Source organism: Mobula hypostoma, chromosome 22, assembly GCF_963921235.1.
Source record: "Mobula hypostoma chromosome 22, sMobHyp1.1, whole genome shotgun sequence".
NCBI lineage: Eukaryota > Metazoa > Chordata > Chondrichthyes > Myliobatiformes > Myliobatidae > Mobula > Mobula hypostoma.
In genome coordinates this window covers 184,822-208,111 of record NC_086118.1, presented here as the reverse complement: position 1 = coordinate 208,111, position 23,290 = coordinate 184,822, and the positions used below count along the sequence as shown (strand labels likewise).

The 23,290-nt window shown below is 44.7% G+C and overlaps 1 protein-coding gene across 1 annotated transcript in view; it reads right to left on the bottom strand.

Annotated features, from left to right (window-relative positions):
• The window catches only part of acsf2 (acyl-CoA synthetase family member 2), a gene marked incomplete at its 5' end in the record, with an annotated part of 195,299 nt that overhangs the window by 23,392 nt on the left and 148,617 nt on the right, over positions 1–23,290 (bottom strand). The window lies entirely within an intron of this gene.

The window sequence follows — 23,290 nt, the reverse complement described above, 5'->3', positions numbered from 1 at the left end:
GTAATGACCTCGCCGGGGAATCGTGTTCCCAGTCATGAGATTGACAGGTCAGCCTGCCAGCATTGAGGCCCCGCCCATGGACTCACAGGTTCATCACGGGACCGCGGTAGTAAATTTAGCTGAGACGTTTCTGCCAGCCTTGTACGAGAAGGGGGTAGAAAGTGAAAAGAAGGAGTGTAGTGAAACAAGAGGTAGTGAGGGAGCTGAGACAGACGTAGCAGTAGCCAGGAAAGAATTTGTGCAGACGCAGGAGCGAGACGAGGGGCTGATGGTTTTGGTGGAGGAGGAAGTGCTAAGGAAGAAAGGGAGATCAAGTACAGAACCCGCAGATGAGGAATGGGGGGTGGTGCAAAAGAGTTACGGGGATGAGATTTTTAACCTGGCCCACAAGGTACCCCCCGGTGGACATTTTGCGGTGCTGGAGGAAACAGTAGGTGGAATCATGAAAGAGGTTTACCGGGTGCACAGGAGGAAGGATGTTATTGATTATGGCCGATGCGAACTGAGACGGTCACAGGCTTTTGATATGCTAACAAACCTAGTCAGTGTTAGCACGGAAATCAATGAAGCTAGGGTCCCCCTGGATAAGAGAAAAAAAACATTTTGAAAAGATGAGTATGGTATCGACCAGATGGGAGAAGGCTATTGTTTTGGCCAGCTCTGCTGATAAGGTCTCTCCCTTAATCCCCAAACAAAGCGACTCTTTAGGAGAAGTAATTAAACGGCTCGCACACGTGTGTTTGATTGTCCCGAGGCGATGCAAAGAACTGGGACGCTAGGCCAGCCTAGTGAACAACATCCCTATAGAATGAGTAATTCAGTGACGAAAGGGCTGACGAACACAGAGGTGTGTATTGGCGATGTAATACGGCTGTCTGAAGCCAGCTTGATAGTGAACCTTGAAAAAAATGAGTTCGGCCACACGAAGGTCACTTATCTGGGAATTGTGGTGACACAGGGGCAGCTGGCAGCGATGCAAGCTAAAGTGCGGGCTATCTCTGACATCCCAACCCCGACAGACAAGAGGGCCCTCAGAAGGCTCTTGGAGATGGTGGGGCACTGTAGGAAGTTTTGCAATAACTTTGAGGTTACTACCCCTCCCCCTCCTACTAAGCCCTTGCGAGAGAAAACTAAGTCGGAATGGGACGACCCTTGTTATTGTGGTCCGGGACGAAACCCAATGAGAGGTTACATTGATCGCAATTCATCAGTGTTTTTGGTCACTATGAAGTTTGCTAAGTTGGAGCCTGGTCTAAGGGATTACTAATAACACATATAAAAGGAACAGAAAATGTGATGGCTGACTGTCTGTCAGGTGTTGACAACTTCAAATTTGCTGTATTAGCCAAATAGCTGATAAAGATGTATATTTGTGTGTATCAAATAATGTATTCATGTTTGTAATTTTTACCCCGGTAAAAATCCTTAAAGGTGGAAGGTGTGAAGAGAATACACATAGATTAAGATGTTAGCTGTCCTGTGCTGGCACCAGTGGGATCAGCAGTTGGTCTGCCACCTGTCCTCAGGAGAAAGAGAGATAAGGAAAACAATGGAGCAGCATTTGGAGATGTTAATGAAGGGACGGGAGAGTTTAACGGAAGGAGAGCTGTCAAGATCGGCTCCCCCTTTGAACCCTGAACTGTTTGAAGTGATGGACAGGCGATACCCCAGCAGGGGGATAAAAAGGGACAGGTTCGCTAAGGCAGGACACACACGACACCACGAGGTAATGAGACCCTGGAAGCGGTGCGTCTCCCACAAGTTGGTGGGAGTTTTGGAGGGCTGGTCGCGGGACCAAGCCATAGACGCACAGGGTGGAAAGGCACGATCAGCAGGAACCTGGTGTGTGTCCGCCCTTGCCTGGGTGCCAGGTTCACCGCAGAGAAACGATCGTATCCGGAAAAAGAGGGGTCACGGTCGGTGACCTCAGAAGACATCACAAAGGGCTCGCCCGAAAGCTGACTGCGAAGAATATCGAAGGTCTGTGTGGAAGCCGTTTGAATATTCATTCGTTTTGCTCCCTCTCTCCTTCCCCCCACTGTCCATCTCCCACGGCAGTGATTACTGCGAACTGAACTGAATTCAACTGAACTGAACTTTGCGTCACTTTGAAACTGGTCATTTACCCCTAGACGACGATAGAGCTTGATTGATTCTGTTATCCTAATTCTGTGTACATGTGTGTTTATCATTGCTGAACTGTTGCATTTATTATCCTTTTGATTAGAGTACTGTGTTGCTTGTTTCTTTAATAAAACTTTCTTAGTTCTAGTAATCCAGACTCCAACTGAATGATCCATTTTTGCTGGTTTGGCAACCCAGTTACGGGGTATGTAACGGGTCACAGATCTCTCAGTGGGTGAGCATCTGAGGGACAGTGACCACACTCCCTGGCCTTTATAATTATCATGGAAAAGGATAGAATCAAAGAGGACAGGAAAATTTTTAATTGGGGAAAGGCAAATTATAAGGCTATAAAGCTAGAACTTGCGGGTGTGAATTGGGATGATGTTTTTGCAGGGAAATGTACTATGGACATGTGGTCGATGTTTAGAGATCTCTTGCGGGATGTAAGGGATAAATTTGTTCCAGTGAGGAAGATAAAGAATGGTAGGGTGAAGGAACCATGGGTGACAAGTGAGGTGGAAAATCTAGTCAGGAGGAAGAAGGCAGCATACATGAGTTTTAGGAAGCAAGGATCAGATGGGTCTATTGAGGAATATAGGGAAGCAAGAAAGGAGATTAAGAAGGGTCTGAGAAGAGCGAGAAGGGGGCATGAGAAGGCCTTGGTGAGTAGGGTAAAGGAGACCCCAAGGCATTCTTCAATTATGTGAAGAAAAAAAGGATGACAGGAGTGAAGGTAGGACCGATTAGAGATAAAGGTGGGAAGATGTGCCTGGAGGCTGTGGAAGTGAGTGAGGTCCTCAATGAATACTTCTCTTCGGTACTCACCAATGAGAGGGAACTTGATGATGGTGAGGACAATATGAGTGAGGTTGATGTTCTGGAGCATGCTGATATTAAGGGAGAGGAGGTGTTGGAGTTGTTAAAATACATTAGGACAGATAAGTCCCCAGGGCCTGACGGAATATTCCCCCGGCTGCTCCACGAGGCGAGAGAAGAGATTGCTGAGCCTCTGGCTAGGATCTTTATGTCCTCATTGTCCACGGGAATGGTACTGGAGGATTGGGGGGAGGCGAATGTTGTTCAAAAAAGGTAGTAGGGATTGTCCGGGTAACTATAGACCAGTGAGCCTTACGTCTGTGGTGGGAAAGCTGTTGGAAAAGATTCTTAGAGATCGGATCTATAGGCATTTAGAGAATCATGGTCTGATCAGGGACAGTCAGCATGGGGAAGGGCAGATCATGTCTAACAAGCCTGATAGAGTTCTTTGAGGAGGTGACCAGGCATATAGATGAGGGTAGTGCAGTAGATGTGATCTATATGGATTTTAGTAAGGCATTTGACAAGGTTCCTCACGGTAGGCTTATTCAGAAAGTTAGAAGGCATGGGATCCAGGGAAGTTTGGCCAGGTGGATTCAGAATTGGCTTGCCTGCAGAAGGCAGAGGGTGGTGGTGGAGGGAGTACATTCAGATTGGAGGATTGTGACTAGTGGTGTCCCACAAGGATCTGTTCTGGGACCTCTACTTTTTGTGATTTTTATTAACGACCTGGATGTGGGGGTAGAAGGGTGGGTTGGCAAGTTTGCAGATGACACAAAGGTTGGTGGTGTTGTAGATAGTGTAGAGGATTGTCAAAGATTGCAGAGAGACATTGATAGGATGTAGAAGTGGGCTGAGAAGTGGCAGATGGAGTTCAACCCGGAGAAGTGTGAGGTGGTACACTTTGGAAGGACAAACTCCAAGGCAGAGTACAAAGTAAATGGCAGGATACTTGGTAGTGTGGAGGAGCAGAGGGATCTCGGGGTACATGTCCACAGATCCCTGAAAGTTGCCTCACAGGTGGATAGAGTAGTTAAGAAAGCTTATGGGGTGTTAGCTTTCATAAGTCGAGGGATAGAGTTTAAGAGTTGCGATGTAATGATGCAGCTCTATAAAACTCTGGTTAGGCCACACTTGGAGTATTGTGTCCAGTTCTGGTCACCTCACTATAGGAAGGATGTGAAAGCATTGGAAAGGGTACAAAGGAGATTTACCAGGATGCTGCCTGGTTTAGAGAGTATGCATTATGATCAGAGATTAAGGGAGCTAGGGCTTTACTCTTTGGAGAGGAGGAAGATGAGAGGAGACATGATAGAGGTGTACAAGATAATAAGAGGAATAGATAGAGTGGATAGCCAGCGCCTCTTCCCCAGGGCACCACTGCTCAATACAAGAGGGCATGGCTTTAAGGTAAGGGGTGCGAAGTTCAAGGGGGATATTAGAGGAAGGTTTTTTACTCAGAGAGTGGTTTGCATGGAATGCACTGCCTGAGTCAATGGTGGAGGCAGATACACTAGTGCAGTTTAAGAGACTACTAGATAGGTATATGGAGGAATCTAAGGTGGGGGCTTATATGGGAGGCAGGGTTTGAGGGTCGGCACAACATTGTGGGCCGAAGGGCCTGTACTGTGCTGTACTATTCTATGTTCTACTTAAGAATGCTGAGGACTCAATCTGAGATATCCTGGACCCTGGCACCCAGGAGGCAACATACCATCTGGGAATCTCGTTCTCGTCCACAGAACCTCTTGTCTGTTCCCCAATTAAGAAATCCTCTATCACCCCAGTGTACCTCTTCTCCCCCCTTCCCACCTGAGTCACAGAGGCAGAATCAGAGCCAGAGATCTGACCATTGTGACTCTCCTCTGTTAGGTCATTCCCCCCCCCCACTCCCCAACCGACAGTATCCAAAGTGGGATACCCGCTGTTGAGGGGGATGGCCACAGGGGTACTCTGCATTGGCTCCTTCACCCCTTTCCCCTTCCTGACTATCACCCAGTTTCCTGTGTCCTGCATCTTGGGTGTAACTACCTCTCTATATCCTCTCCGTTGGATCATCCCTTCAGCCTCCCGAATGATCCAGAGTTCACGCAGTTCCAGCTCTGACTCCGTAACACAGCTGCAGCTGGATGCACTTCTGGCAGTTGTTGTCGTCAGGGACACTGGAGGTCACCCAGCCTTCCCACATCCCGCAAGGGGAGCATTCCACTATCTTGCCTGGCATCTCTACTATCGTAGCAGAGCGGATATAAAGAAGGGAAAGGAAAAATGAAACAACCTTGAGCTTTTCATTTCTTTGCTTTCTCTGATTGAAACCTCGCTTCTCTGAAGCCTCAAGATCACCACTCTGACCCTGTCCACTCAGACGACGGCTGCTGGGGCGATGGCCACTACCCTTGCCCCTGCCTTCCTTTAACTTGCTCTTGCCAATCAATCACAAATGCCGACTGGCCAATGGTCAAAGCTCCTTTTTGCTGCAGCTATCCACTGCTGCCTTTTGTACCCGATTGAAGTCCACTCCTCTCAAAACTTTCCGTGTCTGAATTGGTCAAGATGCAGTACAGCACACAGAAAGTCGATACATGGCTCCTACAACCCAGCCTCTAACATTACACTATCATAATTCATCTACGTATTACAAAAACAGGAGGCATGAAATCATTAAGGATAAACATCTTAACATTTATGGAACAACACACACAAAATGCTGGAGGAACTCAGCATGTCATGGAAGAGAGTAAACAGTTGACGTTTTGGGCCAAGACCCTAAATTTGAACATTTATGAAAATGTCTTCTTGCTTCATTCTTCTTCCAGTCAAGTCATGTACCAATCATCTGGGCCAGAAGTTACCTGCACTTAGCCCAGCACAGAGTGATCTTTACTACCACTCTCTGTCAAATCAAAGGCACGAAGTTTCTAGAGCTGTAACTCCTCAAACCTCTGCCTCCTGTAGACGGCAGATCTTGGTTATAGGTCTATCCAGACAGCTAATCTTGGTCGTAATGAGCACCTGCCCACAAATCTCAATTGTCTGGAAAGATTTAGACCATAAGATATAGGAGCAGATCTAGCCAATTGGACCATCGAGTCTGCTCTGCCATTTTATCATCGATGAACCCAGATCCCATTCAATGCCATCCACCTGCCATCCCACCTTACCCCTTGATGCTCCGATCAATCAGGAATCTATCAATTTCCGCTTTGAATATACCCATGGACTTGGCAGAGCATTCCACAGATTCACCACCCTTTGGCCACACTTGGAGTATTGTCAACAGTTGGGCCCCTTATCTCAGAAAGGATGTGTTGTCATTGGAGAGAGTCCGGTGTAGGTTCATGAAGATGATTCCAGGAATGAAGGGGTTAACCTATGAAGAGCGTTTGGCAGCTTTGGGCCTGTACTCACTGGAGTTTAGAAGAATTCTGGGGGATCTCTTTGAAACCTACCGAATGTTAAAAGGACTAGATAGGGTGGATGTGGAAAGGATGTTTCCTGTGGTGGGGGCATCCAGTGACAATATATCCTTTCTGAGATAAGGGGCACAAAACTAGCGACAATACTCCAAGTGCAGCCTCATTAGTGTCTTTCACACAGACCTGATCAACCTCTCCCATGTTCCTCCAAGATGTGGACCAGCCAGGTGTTGAAAAATACATTTCATTCTTTTTTGAAAAGGACGTCACTGATATGTGAATGATTTCACTTCTCAATGGCTTCTCACAACTCATGCTCAGCTCCAAAAAAATTTGTCGCATTATCAGAGTGCAGTTCACGAACCTGTTCTCATTTTGCTATAAAACGTTGAAGTGCATTAACAAAGGAATCTGTGTCTAAGGAAGATACCACTTCAATGTGAAGACTCAAGTAGCTAGACAGGTAAATATGGCCCCATATCTCTTCACTGTACTCCTTCTGTTCTTCACCTCAAAAGGTCCAAAGTAGTCCACTCCTACACGTGTAAGTGAAGGTTCATCTGGAGAGACCCTGTCCAGAGGTAGATTCGCCCTGTGCTGGTGTCCTGGAGCAGTGTGCAACCATCAACAAACAACGCACGTAGACAGGATTCTTCTTATAGCTGTACCAGCACTAGGGCAAACCAGTATTTTTGATGCAACCTGGATAACATGTGGTTACTGCCACCATGTCTCACCTCCTGATATAAATGCCTCAGAGTGATGTCTGAGATATGAAGGACTTTTGCCACTATAACAGGATGTTTAGGTTCTTCAGGCATGGCTGCCCTACTAAACTATCCACCAACTCTCAATACACCATCTTCAAGTACTGATTGAGCTTGAAAATATGACTGTTCCCCTCCAATGAGCCCTATATAGACACTTGCCTGATTCTTTAGATCTACCCAAGCTCACAGATTTACAGAATGAATGCCTATTAGAACCAGTAACTGCCAAAGAACTGAACGCAGCCATCTTGAGATTAAAGTCCGGAAAGTCTCCAGGCTCTGATGGGTTTACCTCAGAGTGGTACAAATCACTGAAGTCACAGTTCCATTATTACTTAACACCTTTAATTGGATCTAACAGAGAGGAGAAATTCCACCTTCCTGGAGAGAGGCGACTATCTCAGTTATTCCTAAAGAGGGTAAGGATAAACTAGAATATGGTAATTACTGGCCAATCAGTATTCTTAATTTGGACTACAAATTATTTACATCTATATTAGCCCTATACATTTATATTGTGGCCAAGTGGTTAAGGCATTGGACTAGCTACCTGAAGGTCGTGAGTTCGAGCCCCAGCCGAGGGAACATGTTGTGTCGTTGAGCAAGGCGCTTAACCACACAGTGCTCTGTGACGGCACTGGTGCCAGGCTGTATGGGTCCTGATGCCTTTCCCTTGGACAACATTGGTGTCGTGGAGAGGGGAGACTTGCAGCATGGGCAACTGCCAGTCTTCCATACAACCTTGTTCAGGTCTGCGCCCTGGAGAGTGAAGACTTTCCAGGCGCAGATCCATTGTCTCGCAAGACTAATGGATGGCTTTCTAAATTAGCTCGTAGACTGGAAAAGCTTCTATCTGGCCTCATCCACTTAGACCAGACAGGATTTATTCAACAAAGACAAACACAGGATAACATAAGGAGAACTTTACACATACTAGAACAGGTTATTAAGAACGGGACAGAGACAATGGTATTGGGATTAGATGCTGAGAAAGCTTCTGATTCAGTTAGTTGGGTATTCCTATGCAGAGTGTTAGGAAGATTTGGCTTTCAAGAAAAGTTTATTAAAGTAATCCAGACTTTATATGACAGCCCTACAGCTCAAATTAAGAAAAATGGGGACCTCACTGACTCTTTTATTTTAAAGAGAGGAACTAGACAGGGATGCCGAATTTCTCCTTTCCTTTTTGCACTATACATTGAAACTCTTGCCCAACTAATAAGACAGAACGAAATTGTAAAAGGTATCAAGGTGGCAGGGATTGAACAGAAGGCGCTATTCACAGATGACATTTTAGTCTATTTGAGTGAACCAGAAAAATCATTTATAGGATTGTTTACACTGTTGGATGAGTTCGGGAAAATATCAGGTTATAAAATTAATGTAAAGAAATCGCAGGCTTTGTCCTTAAATTATACAGCATCCTAAAAACTGCAGGATACATATGATCTTAAGTGGGAAGCTAAATCATTAAAATATTTAGGAATAACCCTGCCAAAAGATCTTTCAACATTGTCACAGGTAAATTATGGGCCATTAATTTCAGAGATAAAAGCAGATATACTTAGGTGGAATCGTATCCCCTTTTTTAGTTTAAATTCAAGGATAAATACCATAAAAGTGAATATTCTCCCTCGGTTACTTTACCTTTTCCAGACTTTACTTGTGGAGGGTTAATCAATTCAGGGAATGGGACAAATGGATTTCCTGCTTTATCTGGCAAGGAAAGAAACCTAGAATCCGATTTAACACCTTACAGTTAGGAAAGGAAGGAGGAGGTATGGCACTTCCTTGTTTGAGAAATTATTTTTATGCTTCACAGATAACCCCTCTGTTATATTGGTGTAATAGGGAATATAAGGCTAGATGGAAGGAAATAGAATTTGGATTGGTTGACAGTTTTCCTCTACAGGCCTCAATAGCTGACAAGGGATTGATGGCCCAATTGGAAAAGATTAAAAACAGCTGGATAAATCTCACATTAAAAGTATGGCAGAAGGTGGCTAATTCATGTGGAACCAATAATATGTTAAAACTTTTCAGATGGTGTGCTTATGATACCGTATTTCTTCCCAGCAGAGGAGATAAAAGATTTGAACTGTGGATAAAGAAAGGTCTTACAACCTACCTCTCATTCACACATAAAAGAGTATTACAAAGTTTTCAATCCCTGCGGGATAAATACGGCCTAGAACACAATGACTTTTTTTAGGTACCTTCAAGTACACCATCATGTTGACCAGAGTTGTAGATAAACAGACTTGTCAACAGTAGAATTAGAATTTTTTAAGATTCCCAATTCGGCTTACAGTTAAATACCAAGTAAATCAATTTCTGGATTATATAATGCCCTCTCTCATGCCAAAAATGTAAACACATTGTATATTAAAGAGAAGTGGGAGAAAGAAGCGGGGTTGGTACTTTCAGAGGAGGCTTGGGGGAAAATATGCAGCTTCCAGTGGTCTTCGACTAACTCTTTGATTTGGAGAGAACATTGTTGGAAAAATATTATAAGATACTTCAAGACCCCATATTAGGAAAAATATAAAGATACAAACGTGACGTGTTGGAGAAGGTGCAGCTCCAAGGAGGCAAATCATTTCCATATTTTTTGGGATTGCCCTAAATGAAGTTTATATTGGGAAGGTATTCACAGAACATTAGTTAAGGTATTTAAGACTCAGATACCTCTGAACTTTGACACTCTCTGCTTGGGGCATGTATTGTTTTTGGAACAGAAGGGAGATATAAAGCTGCTGCAGGCCCTCTGAGCAGCAAGTAAGAAATCAATCTCCAGAAAGTGGATAAATCCAACATCACTTACATTAGAAGATTGGCATGAAATTATTTTGGAAATATTTAAAATGGAAAAGATGACCTACTCTCTGAGAATTCAAAAGGAAAAATTTATTGTTCAGAAAAGCCTTTTACTTCAACCCTCTAGAGGCCACATCTGCTGGGTTGCTTGAAGCGTTTGCATACTTCCATTGAGATGCATCTGGAACCTCAGGAACTTCTGCACGCTGTTTCATTCCTGATATACTGTTCTTTAGCACAGAAGTCTCATCAGTCCAGACAAACGGGGTCATGAAGTTAAATGTGCAACTCCTTCCTCCACAATGATCTCCATACAAGGAATGAAAACTAACTTCACTGGAGCTTCCCTAGATTTTCCCATAATAAAAGCACTGTGCACCCAAAAACACATGTTCTGCAACAATAGGTAGGTCACTGCTCCATAGTCATCCTCATTTCCATCTGTAAACTGATGTAACTGTGCAGCAGTAACTTCTCCAAAATGCAGGGGTTTCAATCATCCAACAACATTGGCAGAGTTCTTCCAGCCAGCTTGTCTACTCATGAGCAGCTGATGTCAGTACAGTGTCATCCCAGCCAAGTACTTTCTCCTTAGCAGATAGCACCAATGGACTCGAGATTCCTAAAGGATCACGGATGGAACTAACTGTGGAGAGGATCCCCCTTCTGGTGAATGGTTCATCTTGAATTGTGATCTTAAACTTGAAAGCATCAGACTAAGTGCACCATTGCACACCCAGTCAGTCCATCAGTGGGTGCCGTCCCGAATCTGGGATTGGCGGCTATGCACCTCCATCTTCTTCGATCTTGCGCTCTTTTCCTGGCCTCAGCATAACTCAACCCAGTCCATTGCCTCACATTACCGTACCAAGTGGTTCGCTGCCTTCCTCTTTCCCTCTTTCCTTCTATCATCCCTTCCAATAACAATTTCTGTAGTCCACCACCTCTTAACAAGTGCCCGGCATATTCCAGCTTCCTTTTCTGCACATTCTTCAGCAACTCCTTTTCTCCCCTCGCTCTCTTCAACACTTCCGTATTACTGACCTTCATCACCCATCTCATTTTCTGCATTCTCCTTAAACACCGCATTTCAAATGCCTCCAGTCGTCGTTGCGCTTCCTTGCATAAGGTCCACGATTCGACTCCATACAACAGACTGCTCCAGACGTAGCATTTCCAGATTCTACAACACAGCCCAAAGTCCAGCCTCTGGCCACACAGCACGTCACTCAGGCTCCAGAACGTTGATCTTGCAATCTCAATTCTTCATCTAATTTCTGTATCACATTTCCCATCCTCTGTGACCATCTGTCCCAAGTACACAAACTTCTTGACTTGCTCTATGCCTACGCCATTAATTTTGATACTGATTTTGGGGACTTCTTTCTTCCGTGATACTACCATCATCTTCGTCTTTGCAGCATTTATTTTCATTCCAAATCGTTCTCCTTCAGCATTTATCTTATCTACTATTCTGAGTAAATCAACCTCAGTCTCAGCTAACAACACTGAATCATCTGCATACCTCAAGTTGTTCACTGTCACTCCACCAATTTGGACACCAGCTTCATCATTCAACACCCTGAAGATTACCTCTGAGTAAATGTTAAATAATAAAGGGGAGATAATGCAGCCCTGGCGAACCCCTTTTTGGATCTCAACTTCCGGTGAATTCCCACCACTAGTTCTTATTACTGTCTTCTGATGTCAGTACAGACTCGCAATCAGTCGAACATCTTTCCCATCCAGCCCCAATGAGTTCAGGCAATTGACCAGCTGTTCTTGATTGACTCAGTCAAAAGCTTTTTCGTAATCCAGGAAGCACATGTAACTGTCTTTTTTTTTTTCCTAGACCTCGTTCCGCAATCATTCGCAAATTGAAAATCCCTTCACGGGTACCCTTACCCGGTATAAATCCACTCTGGCACTCATTAATTTCATTAAGAACTGTCCTTTTTATTCTGCTTAGAAGTATTAGTAACAAGATCTTGGAGGCATGACTTATAAGACTTATGGTTCTAAAGTCTGAGCATCTCGTGCTCTTACTTTTCTTTGGGATCATGACAAACTCTGACACCACAAAATCTGTTGGCCACTTTCCTGTTGAGTAGATTGTATTGCAAAGCCTCATGATCTCCTCAACCTCCGAGTCGCCAAGGCATTTCAACATTTTGGCTGTAATACTATCTACACCACAAGCTTTACCAGTTTTTAAACTTTCCAATGGCTGCTCTTGCTTCCGCCACCAAAATTTCCGGACCTTCCGTGTTCTTCTCACTCATTTGATCGTTTCTAGCATCATAGTACAATTCCCTAATGTATTCCATCCATCTACTTTTCACCTTATCATTCTCAAAGAGTATGTTCCTGTCCTTGTCTTGAATAATGCCAGTCCCTGATTGTGTCTTGATCCTGTTGGTCATCTCTGCAATCTCCCCGTGCATATCCCTTGAATGATGCAACATATCCATGGTCTCTATCTTTTCACACCGTTTGATAAACTATTGTTCTTTAGCTTTTGCACATTCTGCTCCTATTTGTTGGTCCAATTCCTTGTACTTCGATGTGTCCTTCTTGTGTTCCCTTCTCTCTTCCATGAGCTTCAGGATGTGATCCGTCATCCAGGCTTGTTTCGCTACGCGCCTTCTTTTGGCGAGACATTCTTCAGCTGCCATTTGCATACAGTCCTTCAGGTTTGACCACGTTATCCGGTGTTTGCTCCATGTCTTCTACTCTCAGTCCTTTAAACTTATTTTGTACTGCTGCAGAAAATCCTTCACTATACTCGCTCTTCTTCAGTAAGTCCATATCCAGCCTGGCTTTCTTGGTTGCAGCCTTAATGTACACCCAGTACTCTCCACCAAATCCAAATCCTTCATGTCTTTCACTCTTTGTGGTTCTGGTGTCACAGTTAGCACACTATGCCAATTGCTTATCCACTTTGCAAGTCGAAAGCCGCCTTTAGCAAAAATGGATACAAAGTCATGATAGAGAGACACGGCTTGTTCCTCAGAGAACAGTGACACATCAGCATAGAAACAATGCAAAACCATCTCGCAGATGAGCTGTTCTTTATTGTCTTCTGTGCATTTTCTAAGAGTGAAGTTGGCACAACTCTGACAAAGTTGCTCCAAAGAGATGTAGCACCATTGTAAAGCCTACCATATCTTGGCTGGGGTCGCCATCAGGCCACCAGATCCGCAACTTCTGCTGGTACTTTGACCGGATGAAGCATGAATTCAAGATCTGCCATGATCACCACTGGTTCTTTTCTGAATCTGGTTATGACTCCAATCAGTGAGCTAGTAAGATCTGGTCCGTACAAAAGCTGAGCATTGTGATATTTCCTGAAAAGTCACCCCACCTTTAAACGCAATACAGTTTCCCTTTTTTGGGGTGATAAACACCATGATGTGGAATATACCAGATTTTCCTGTCACTGCGTTCCAGATCCTCTTCTGGCACTCTTTCAGCATAACCTTTGGAGATGACATCCTTCATGAAAGCTATTTAGTCAGTAAGGAATGATAAATCCTTCTTAAACCTCTTCCTTAGATTTAGAGCTGTTCTGCAATCTTCCTGTTATTTAGCAGGCTAACTTCCTTCTTTCTCAAAGGTAAATCAGTCTGGTTGTGGCTGTTCAGTAGTTTTGCAGAATTCATAACCAGCTCCATGAACTTGTGATCTTCTCTTGACAGGTTGTTCATCCTGACTGCCTTCAGGGAAGTCTGCCCGGAACCACTGCCGCCAAAACTCATCCAAGATTGAAACTGAGATCCTGTGAACTCTCAGCTCAGGCTGTGCACGGTACCTCCCGTCGCCATTATTTCCTTTCTGTGATCCATCTGCAGCCCAACCCAACATTGTTTCTGATTATATAAGTCCATTATTAACACTGCAAGTCACTTGCAATACCTCCAATGCTTTATGCACATTTGTCCCTATCAGCAGCTCAGTTCCCAAATTCATTTCTGGCAAACAGACATATCTCAGGTGAGACCATTCCTGGAGATCCCTCCGTTGAGCAATGTTCCCTTCGTGCGCAGGCATACTTTCCTGTGTATAGATGTTAGGTAGTTCTCAAGTTTTCACCAGCTCAGCCAGCCACTTCCAATCCTGAAATGATGTAGCTAGTCATGACCTTCTCTTGACCCATAGTGTGTATGTCACAACCATGAACTCTGCTGTGGAGACTATGTGTCCCATAGTTGGGCTGTGCAACTGATTCGACAGTTGTGCTCGTGATTATGCATGTTCCAGCTAAGTATTGTTTCATTATGGTAGTATTTAACTCCCTCCACTTTGTTCTAGTCTTGTCGAGATTTGACCAAAAGCACAGCAAATTTTACACTCCCTGCCTACCCTCACCCTTATGCAGGAAAGAAGATTACCATTTCCACAGATGCTGTAAATGAGCAGTAATTCATTTACTATTTAGTTATTATTTCCAGCTGCAATGTTGGCATTTAACTTTCAGTTTGAGAGTTTTAGTTAATAGCCTTGTTGGCATAGCATTTATTGCCTTCCTTTTCCTTTAAACTCCGCAACAGTTTTCACGAAAGTCAGTGAACCGCTGACCTGCTTCAGTCTCAGTCTCTTTCTCTCCTCTCTCTCTCTCCCCCCCCCCCCCGCCCCACACACACACACCTTGGGTCATATCTAAACGTAGTGACAGCAAATCTTGACCATGAAAATGGACCCAGCAGAGAAGAGCTGCCCTTGGCCCTGAGATGCATTGGCTAGGTATGGGAGAAGTTACAAGCAATTAAATCTATGTTGGGAGAAGTGACCGAAGCAATGTGGCAAATAATCTCCGTTCGACAAGCCCAGTCTTGGTTGGAGGAACATGTGTCAAACCTCACTGAATCTGTTCAGCAGCTTACCTTCAACAAGCAGAATCAGTTGTCAGCAAACTTGCAATCTCAGAGCCGCAGTCTACGAACTTACAGCCGATAGCCATTGGCATTCTCACGAGTGCAATCCAGCAGCCTTTGACCACATTAGTCTCACTCCCAACATCTCACAGATCCTTCTTTTCTGCCGGCTCAGCAACCTTGGCTACTAATGCCCTGACTGTCGCATCTGAGGGAGTACTGACCGCTGTGTCCGTACCAGAACCGAGTATTCCCCCCACCAGGCAGATACTCTAGTGACCCCGATGGGTATAGGAAGTTCATCAGTCAGTGTGAGCTGATTTTCCAAGCATAGCCTGGTCAGTTTGGTGATGATGCATGTAAGCTTGCGTACATAGTAAATCTCCTGGATGGCCCTCTACTCAGCTTGTTCAATGCTCTAATGGAGCAAGGACCCTACCCACCCAGCCCACTCGTTGTGACATGTTGTTGCACAGTTAAGGAGAGTTTTTGATGTTCCAGTAGAAGGTCAGGAGAGTGCCCATCAACTTCTGAGCCTGCGCCAAGGTAGAGGCTCAGTGAGAGACTATGCATTTAAATTCAGCACATTGTGGTGGAGATAGGATGGGATGAGAGACCCTTCATTATTGCCTTCCAGTGTGGACTGAACACAGAGGTCTGGCACGAGATCACTGTCCATGATGAGTAGAACAATCTGGATGACCTGATTAATCTGGCCATTTGTGTTGACAACCAGGTAACTGGGTGACGAAGGAAGAGAATGTCTTGAGCTTCCTACTCTTTGGATCACTGTCTGTCTGCATCCTCTCCCTCAAAACCCATCCCTAAATCCATGGGGGAGCCTATGCAAGTGGGTCACATGTGCTTATCTCAAGAGGAATGAGATTGGCGTCCTACCTCCAGTGTGGTGTTCCAGGATATTTCCAGGCGTCATGTTCCAAGCATCTAGTAAAAGATGATGCCTGTCAGCAGAGAGGGGAGTCCTGATGGATCTGTTCTCCCTGCAATCAGCTTCAGCTACGTGCGTGCTACACCTAGCTTCCTAGTCCTGGGACCTCAGACCCATGAGTGTCAGGCATTAATCGACTCTGGGGCAGCCAGGAATCTCATAAACACCTCTCTGGCTCAAAGATGTGGAGTTCCAACACAGAAATTGAGGGAAAAGATTGATGTCTAGGCCCTGGATGGCTTATCTCTGGGCACTGGCCAGATCCACCTCTCCGTCGCAACCCTCTAACCTGCTCTGGAAGGCAACCACAGGGCACAACTCTCCTTCTATTTGGTTAATTTGCCTGAACTGCCACTAGTGCTTGGTCTCCCCTGGTTATCCTGACATAACCCATGGATCAATTGGTCCCTTGAAACATTCCAAGAGTGGGGACCAGAATATCTGTCTACTTGTCTCAATCCAGCTCAAGCCCCAGTCTATGAATCCCCTCCTGTGTCAACCATCGATGTGGAATGGACCTGTCTGGCATTCTGGTTGAATATGTGGATCAGTAAAAAGAAGACCTTTTGAAGAATGCCTCCACACTAGCCATACAACTGTGCCGTTGACTTCTTACCCAGTATCAGTCCTCCCCCGGGTCCAGCCCTTTTCTCTCTCTCTCATCCCAAAATGACGGCCATGGAGAATACATCAGGAGGGATCTGTCAACCTTATCAGCAGCAGCAGGCTTTCTGTGAGCAAGAACGATGCAAGCTCCAACCCTACATTGATTATCAGCCCCTGAACAATGTCACCATGAAGTACCACTACCCTCTTCCCCTGCTTGCCACTGCGTTTGAACATTTCCAGAGGGTAACCATATTTTCCAAGATAGACCTGCATGATGTGCTTCATATCAGAGAAGAGGATGAGTGGAATAGAGCTTTCAACACCTCTCCTAGCCACTCTGAGTACCTCGTAATGCCCTTTGGTCTGGACAATGCCCCCATTGTTTTTCTGGCATTAGTTAGCAATGTGCTCAGGGACATGTTGAATCAGTTCGCTTTTGTGTATTTGGACAACATTCTGATCCATTCCTGCTCTCACCAGGAACGTGTCCAGTACATCCAGAGGATTCTCTGACAGCTCCTCAAGAATAACCTGTTTGCCAGGCCAGAGAAGTGTGAATTCCATAAAGACCAAGTGTCATTCTTCAGCTGTATACTAACCCCTTCCAGTGTTCAAATGGACCTGAGTAAAGGTCAGGTGGTCACGAAGCGGCCAAAACCATCTACAGTCAAACAGGTACGGCACGGCGCTTCAAGGGGTTTGCAAACTTTTACCACTGCTTCATCCAGAATTTCGGCTCTATCGCATCCCCCATAAATCCACTCACCAGGAAGACCTACGCAGGATTCCACTGGCCAAGTGCAGCAGAGCACGTATTCTCAGAACTAACGTGCTGCTTCACCACTCCATGGTGCTGCAATGCCCAGACCCATCCCGGACATTCATTGTCGAAGTGGATGCATCAGATGTCAGCATTGGAGCCGTACTTTCCCAGCAATCTTCTGCAAATACACGACTGCATCCTGTGCTTTTCTTCACAGTTGCTTGCCTCCAGCCAAGAGTAACTACAATGTCAGAAACCAAGAACTTCTGGCTGTCAAGGAGGTCCTGGAAGAATGGCTTCACTGGCCGGAAGGGGCAGAGTATCCTTTGTTTTGGTTTGGACAGATCACAAGAATCTCTCCTACCTTCGAGACACTAAGAGACTCAACTCCTGAGAAGCCCATTGGCCTCTCTTCCTCACTCGGTTTAATTTCATCCTTATCTATCATCCCAGCAGCAAGACAGCCAAATCCAACACTCTCTCCCAGCAGTTCAATGGATGAGGACAATGCCTATCCAGACCCATCCTTCCTCGCTTGTGCATTGCTGCTCCGGTGATTTGGGGAATAGAGGCGGAAGTAAGGGCCAGCCGTACAACAGTTGAATCCAAGTCCCTTGCAAGGGACCCCCATCTGACCGTTTGTCCCTGCTACGGTGCACTCCAAAGTGTTGGAATAGGGTCTCTCCTCCCATATGGTTGGCCATCCAGGAATTCAATGGACCCAGACCTTATCAAGAGACAATTTTGATGACTATCTATGTCCCTGGATGTTCACAAGTTCGTATCTGTCTACCCCACCTTCAGTCAGAATATCTGCTATGTCTGCTGCCTGTGCCCTGCTGCTCTTGGTCACACCTCTCGGTGGATTTCATCACTGGGCTTCCTCCATCTAATGGAAACACTACCATTCTGGTTGCTGTGGAACGATTCTCCAAGGCTGACCACTTCATTGCTTGAAAGGCTTTCATGCCTTCAGATTTGATAGGTACCCAAGAAAGAGCTTTTTTGCATGGAGGCACATGCAATTTTCTGTTCAATACCAAAATGTTCCTGTAATAAAGCCTTAGCCTTTATGTATCTTTTTTAGGATTGATATGCTGGCAGCTTCTGACAAGTTCCCTAGGGCAACCCCCAGTGTACTCCTCAGAGGTGGAGCACGATGTAAATCAGCACGATGTGGAGTCATTATAACAGTACGTAAATTCACATGTATGCCTGATTGAAAAAAACAAACGGGAGATGTATGTTATATTAATTCATTGGGTAACAAACACACAAATAGGCTTAACCTTTACATCAGTGGAGCAGCAACACATCACAACACCATATACTTCTTCTTGAATCTGATTGAAGATGCTTTTTGCCTTTTCCATTACTATGACCTGGCTTAGGGTCATGTTTCATTGTCATCCCACTATATATTTTCCATTCTTTCAAGCCAATAGCTCCTTGAACGAGTCTCCTTCGATGATGCTAATATTGAAGTCGTCATTGCAGAAGCTTTTATCTTGTCTGCAATTTTTATAATTGTTCTGATAGTCAATGTAGCCAATTTCAAAGAGGTGCCAACATCAAACTGACACTCACCAGCTTCCAAACACCATATCACTTGCAGTTTCACGTCCATGCTAATGCTATTACTCGATATCTTTAAAGTACTATTCTCACTGGAAGTTGCAGGCTGTTGTGGGTGAAAAAATGGAATAAATTGGTGAGGGAGCAAGAACATTTACACATGCAGGGGGTGGCAGAGCGAGAACTAATACACGATTGGCTGAGAGTGTATATAAAGTGCTCTGATTGGCTGATTGAATGTTTATTATAATGGCAGATGCTCTTGAGAAGTTTTAGGTGTTGTTTACAATGATTTTTTGTCATTTTTTAACATTTCGATAAAGAATTGCATAACCGCTTTGTAACATATCAGTGCTATGTGAGGCAGAGTTATATGGGGTCTGAGTGTAGAGGCTGTCAGCCTTGCCTTCAACACTGTCTTCAAAAGCCTTCACAAATGCAGGATCACCCTCATATTCGAATTTCTTTTTTTTAGGCAAAGATGTGATACATTGTTGTGCTAATAAGGCTGTTGTTACATTTTGCTTCTTTATTATATCGATACATTGAGGTTGTTTCCATGCTGTAAGTGGATACCTCCACGAGCACTTTGAGCTGTGGGGTGTTACATAGGATCAGAGTGCCTCATTCATGCAGACTGAGAGTGAGAGTAAATACTCTGAACTATCCCTTGGGGACTTGTACATGCATCCCAAATATTCGAGGAACAAATGAAGCAGCAATGACATTGAGCGTTTTTGTTTTTCTCTGCGCCTTGTCGATAGAGGAAATCACACCATAGAACTGTTCTGCTGGAGTACCCTCAGCACCCGCCACACTTCACACTTGAAGTCTTTAGCACATTAACTTTGGTCACCTTTGTGGCAATTTTATCCTCAAACTTAAGTTTGCCATTGCTGCAGAGCAATTAATTGTTCCTCTTGCTCCTCCAGTGCACGTTTATCCTTCAATAATTGTCAAAGTGTTATTAATGCAGCTAAATCAGCCTCTGCTTTAATGCGTGCAGAGGAGGTAGTAGACACAGAAGATTTTCTTCCTGCAACCAGACTTCGAGAACTAATATTAAATACACTGTCACTTGGTTTCACATCATTCTGTGAGTTCTCTGCTATGTGCTTAGTCAAAAGATGCCTTGGACTTTAAGAAACATTGTCAGATGGAAGGTGAGACACATATTCACTTGTTGCAGCAACATGACCTTCAATGAAATATGTTTGGGTCAACCATTGTTTCACAACCTCTATGAACACACTATCATAGCTAGTAATGTTCGAAAAAATTTCATTCTGTTTACCTGTTCGTCCTTGGGAAGTAAGGATAACAGTGTTTGATGTTGCTTAGCAACAGCTTCACAGCGATTAGTCAAGTCCTCAAGATAAGATTGCACTTGTAAGGAATTTTCCTTATTATTCATAAGATCTTTAATTGATGGTATTAAACCTTTAATTTTGTTCATATTTGTCACATACTCCTTTCAAAGACCTTCAATTTGATTGCCTTAACAGTAACTTGAATTCCTCTTTTGATAGTCCCAACTACACAGTTGCTAGTGACAATTCCATGCTTTGATTCACCTATGTTCCTTTTTAGCAAAACTCACAATTAACTCTTTGTTTGCCCACAGCACATTCACAAAATGCACTACTGATATTCTGTTCAGTAAATGTAGGCAACAAACTGTGCGTCCATCCACATCGCATAAATTAGCCAAACAGTGTTCAGTTCAACCCAAAGAATACTTCAGCACTTCAATAAAACAAAGCAACGGACTGTCAGACAAACACCTCACGACCAAGCAACAGTCCCCAATGGACAGGCAGTGCTGACTGTTCAAAACTGTGTTCAAACCACAAATACACAGCACAAATAACTGCTCCAGCTTCGCCAACAGGTCCGAAACAATCCTTGCCGTAGACCAGTGTTCGCTTGGTATAACTTTTTTGTTGACAAAATGTAGTGGTTACTTGAAAACAAAGCAAAATTGCTGCCAGACTGAGCACAGGAGCTGGTACTGTATGACATGCTTCCAAATAACTGAGCTCCGGTATGTGCAATCCTTTATTATGAAACCATGAATGATCTTACAACGATATAGCAAAATAAAAGTAATTAACATTCAAATTAGCATAATTAAGCAGTCAACAAAATAATATCACCCCTGGCTTACACCCTCTCAACTAAACTAAGACAAAGCATGAATACGTAACTGTTCTCATTTGTTTCTTCTTTGTTTAAATAATTAATTACAGGTTACATGTATAAATACACAAATTGCATACGTCATCTCACTACCACATGAAATGCATGTGCCTCGCTTAAAGTAAGATCGAAATTCAACTCACATTTCGGATTCCTTTGAATTAGTTTAATTTTTTAAGTTACAAAACATAACACTGGCGACAAGGTTATATTTTAAAATTAACCTGAGATGCCTACTGTCCTATTTAGGTGCAGCAGGATGTTTGAACAAAAGCAGAGATGTGAGTAGCGGCCAATTTGAGAGATTGAAAGCTTGAGAAGACATAGTTTATCTCAGTTCACCAACTGAGTAGGAAAGGCAGTGACTCGTGGCAGTTCAGAGCTTTGAGCAGTGGCCAATTGGAGAGATTGGAAACCTGAGAAGATGTAGTTCACTCAAGTTCACTGATTAAGTAGAAAAGGCAGCGACTCGTGAAGGTTTGGAACTTTGAGTAGCAGCCAATCAGCATCAGAATTGATTGACAATAACAAATTAAAGTAAGGCAGGGACAAGTGGAGCAGCCATTTCATAGCAGTCATTATTGGAGGGGATAGATAGAGAGATTGTCAGGCTTTAGCTCTTCGAGACTTCAGTAAGAGAAAGCAAAAAATGCTCTAGGTAGAGACCACCCCCCCCCCATACACACACACACACACACACACACTCGCACGTGCACACACACACTCGCACACACGCACACGCACGCGCACACACACACACTCGCGCACACACACACTCGCACGCGCGCGCACACACACACACACTCGCACGCGCGCGCACACAGTCGCCCACACAGTTTATTGTTCTTCCTTGTTTATAGCTGTACAGTTAGAATAGTAGAGATGCCAGGCAGGGTAGTGGAATGCTCCTATTGCAGGCTGTGGGAAGGCAGGGAGACCTCCAGTATCCCTGATGACCACAACTGTGAGAAGTACAAAGTGCGCCCAGCTGCAGCTTCTGACACTCCGCATTGAGGAGTTGGAGTTGGAACTGGATAGACTCTGGATCATTCAGGAGGCTGACGGGTGACAAATAGGGCATACAGAGAAGTAGTTACTCCGACGGTACAGGACACAGGAAAATGGGTGACGGTCAGGAAGGGTAAGGGGTTAAACTGCCAGTGCAGAGTAACCCTATGATCTTTCCCCTCAATAACAGGTACCCCACTTTGGATACTGTTGGGAAAGATGGCCTAGCAGAGCAAAGACACAGCGGTCAGGACTCTGGCACTGAGTTTCACTCTATGACTCAGAAGGGAAGGTGGGTGAGAAGAGATGAGCTGTGGTGATATAGCATTGTTGGAGGAACAGAAAGGAGGTTGTGTAGGTGAGAACAAGATTCCCAGATGGTGTGTTGCCTCCTGGGTGCCAGGGCATCTCAGATCAAGCCCTCAACATTCGTAAGTGGGAGATCAGAGGTCGTGGTGCATGTAGGTATCAATGAGGTAGGCAGGTTGAGTGATGAGGTTCTTCAAAGTGAGTTCAGGGAGTTCGGTGCTAAGTTAAAGGACAGGACCTCCAGGGTTGTGAGCTCAGGATTGCTACTCGTGCCATGCGCTAGTGAGGCCAGCAGTGGGAAGATCACACAGTTTAAAACATGACCAAGGAGTTGATGTGGAAGGGTGGGAAAAAGATTTTTGGATCATTGGACTCTCTTCCAGGGAAGGTGGGACCTGTACAGAGGAGACAGTTTGCACCTGAACTGGAGGGGGACTAATAACCTAGCGATAAGGTTTGTTAATGCTGCACGGTGGGGTTTAAACTAGAGTTGCAGGGGGATGGGAACCAGAGTGTCAGAACTGGGGTTGATGTGGAGGCAGACGTTAAGGCCTCAGGCAAAGTCAGGAACCAAAAGGTTGAGCATGATGTGACTAATGTCCCTACCCGCCTGTATTTCAATGCAAGAAGCATTGTAGGAAAGGCAGGTGAGCTCAGGGCGTGCATGGATCAACAGCTGTTAGTGAGGCGGCTGCAGGAGAGGCAGGGCTAGCAGCTCAACATTCCAGGTTCCGTTGTATAACCATATAACCATGTAACAATTACAGCACGGAAACAGGCCATCTCGGCCCTTCTAGTCCGTGCCGAACTCTTACTCGATGTGGCAGAGCAGGAGGAGTGGTGTTACTAGTCAGGGAAAATATCACAGCAGTGCTCAGTCAGGACAGACTGGAGAACTTGACTAGTGAGGTGTTCTGGGTAGAACTGAGAAATAAGAAGGTATGACCACCTTAATGGGGCTATATTACAGACCACTCAGCAGTCCGAGGGATTTAGAGGAACAAACTTGTGGAGAGATTGCACTGTTGCAACCACATATATTTTAACTTCCCACATAT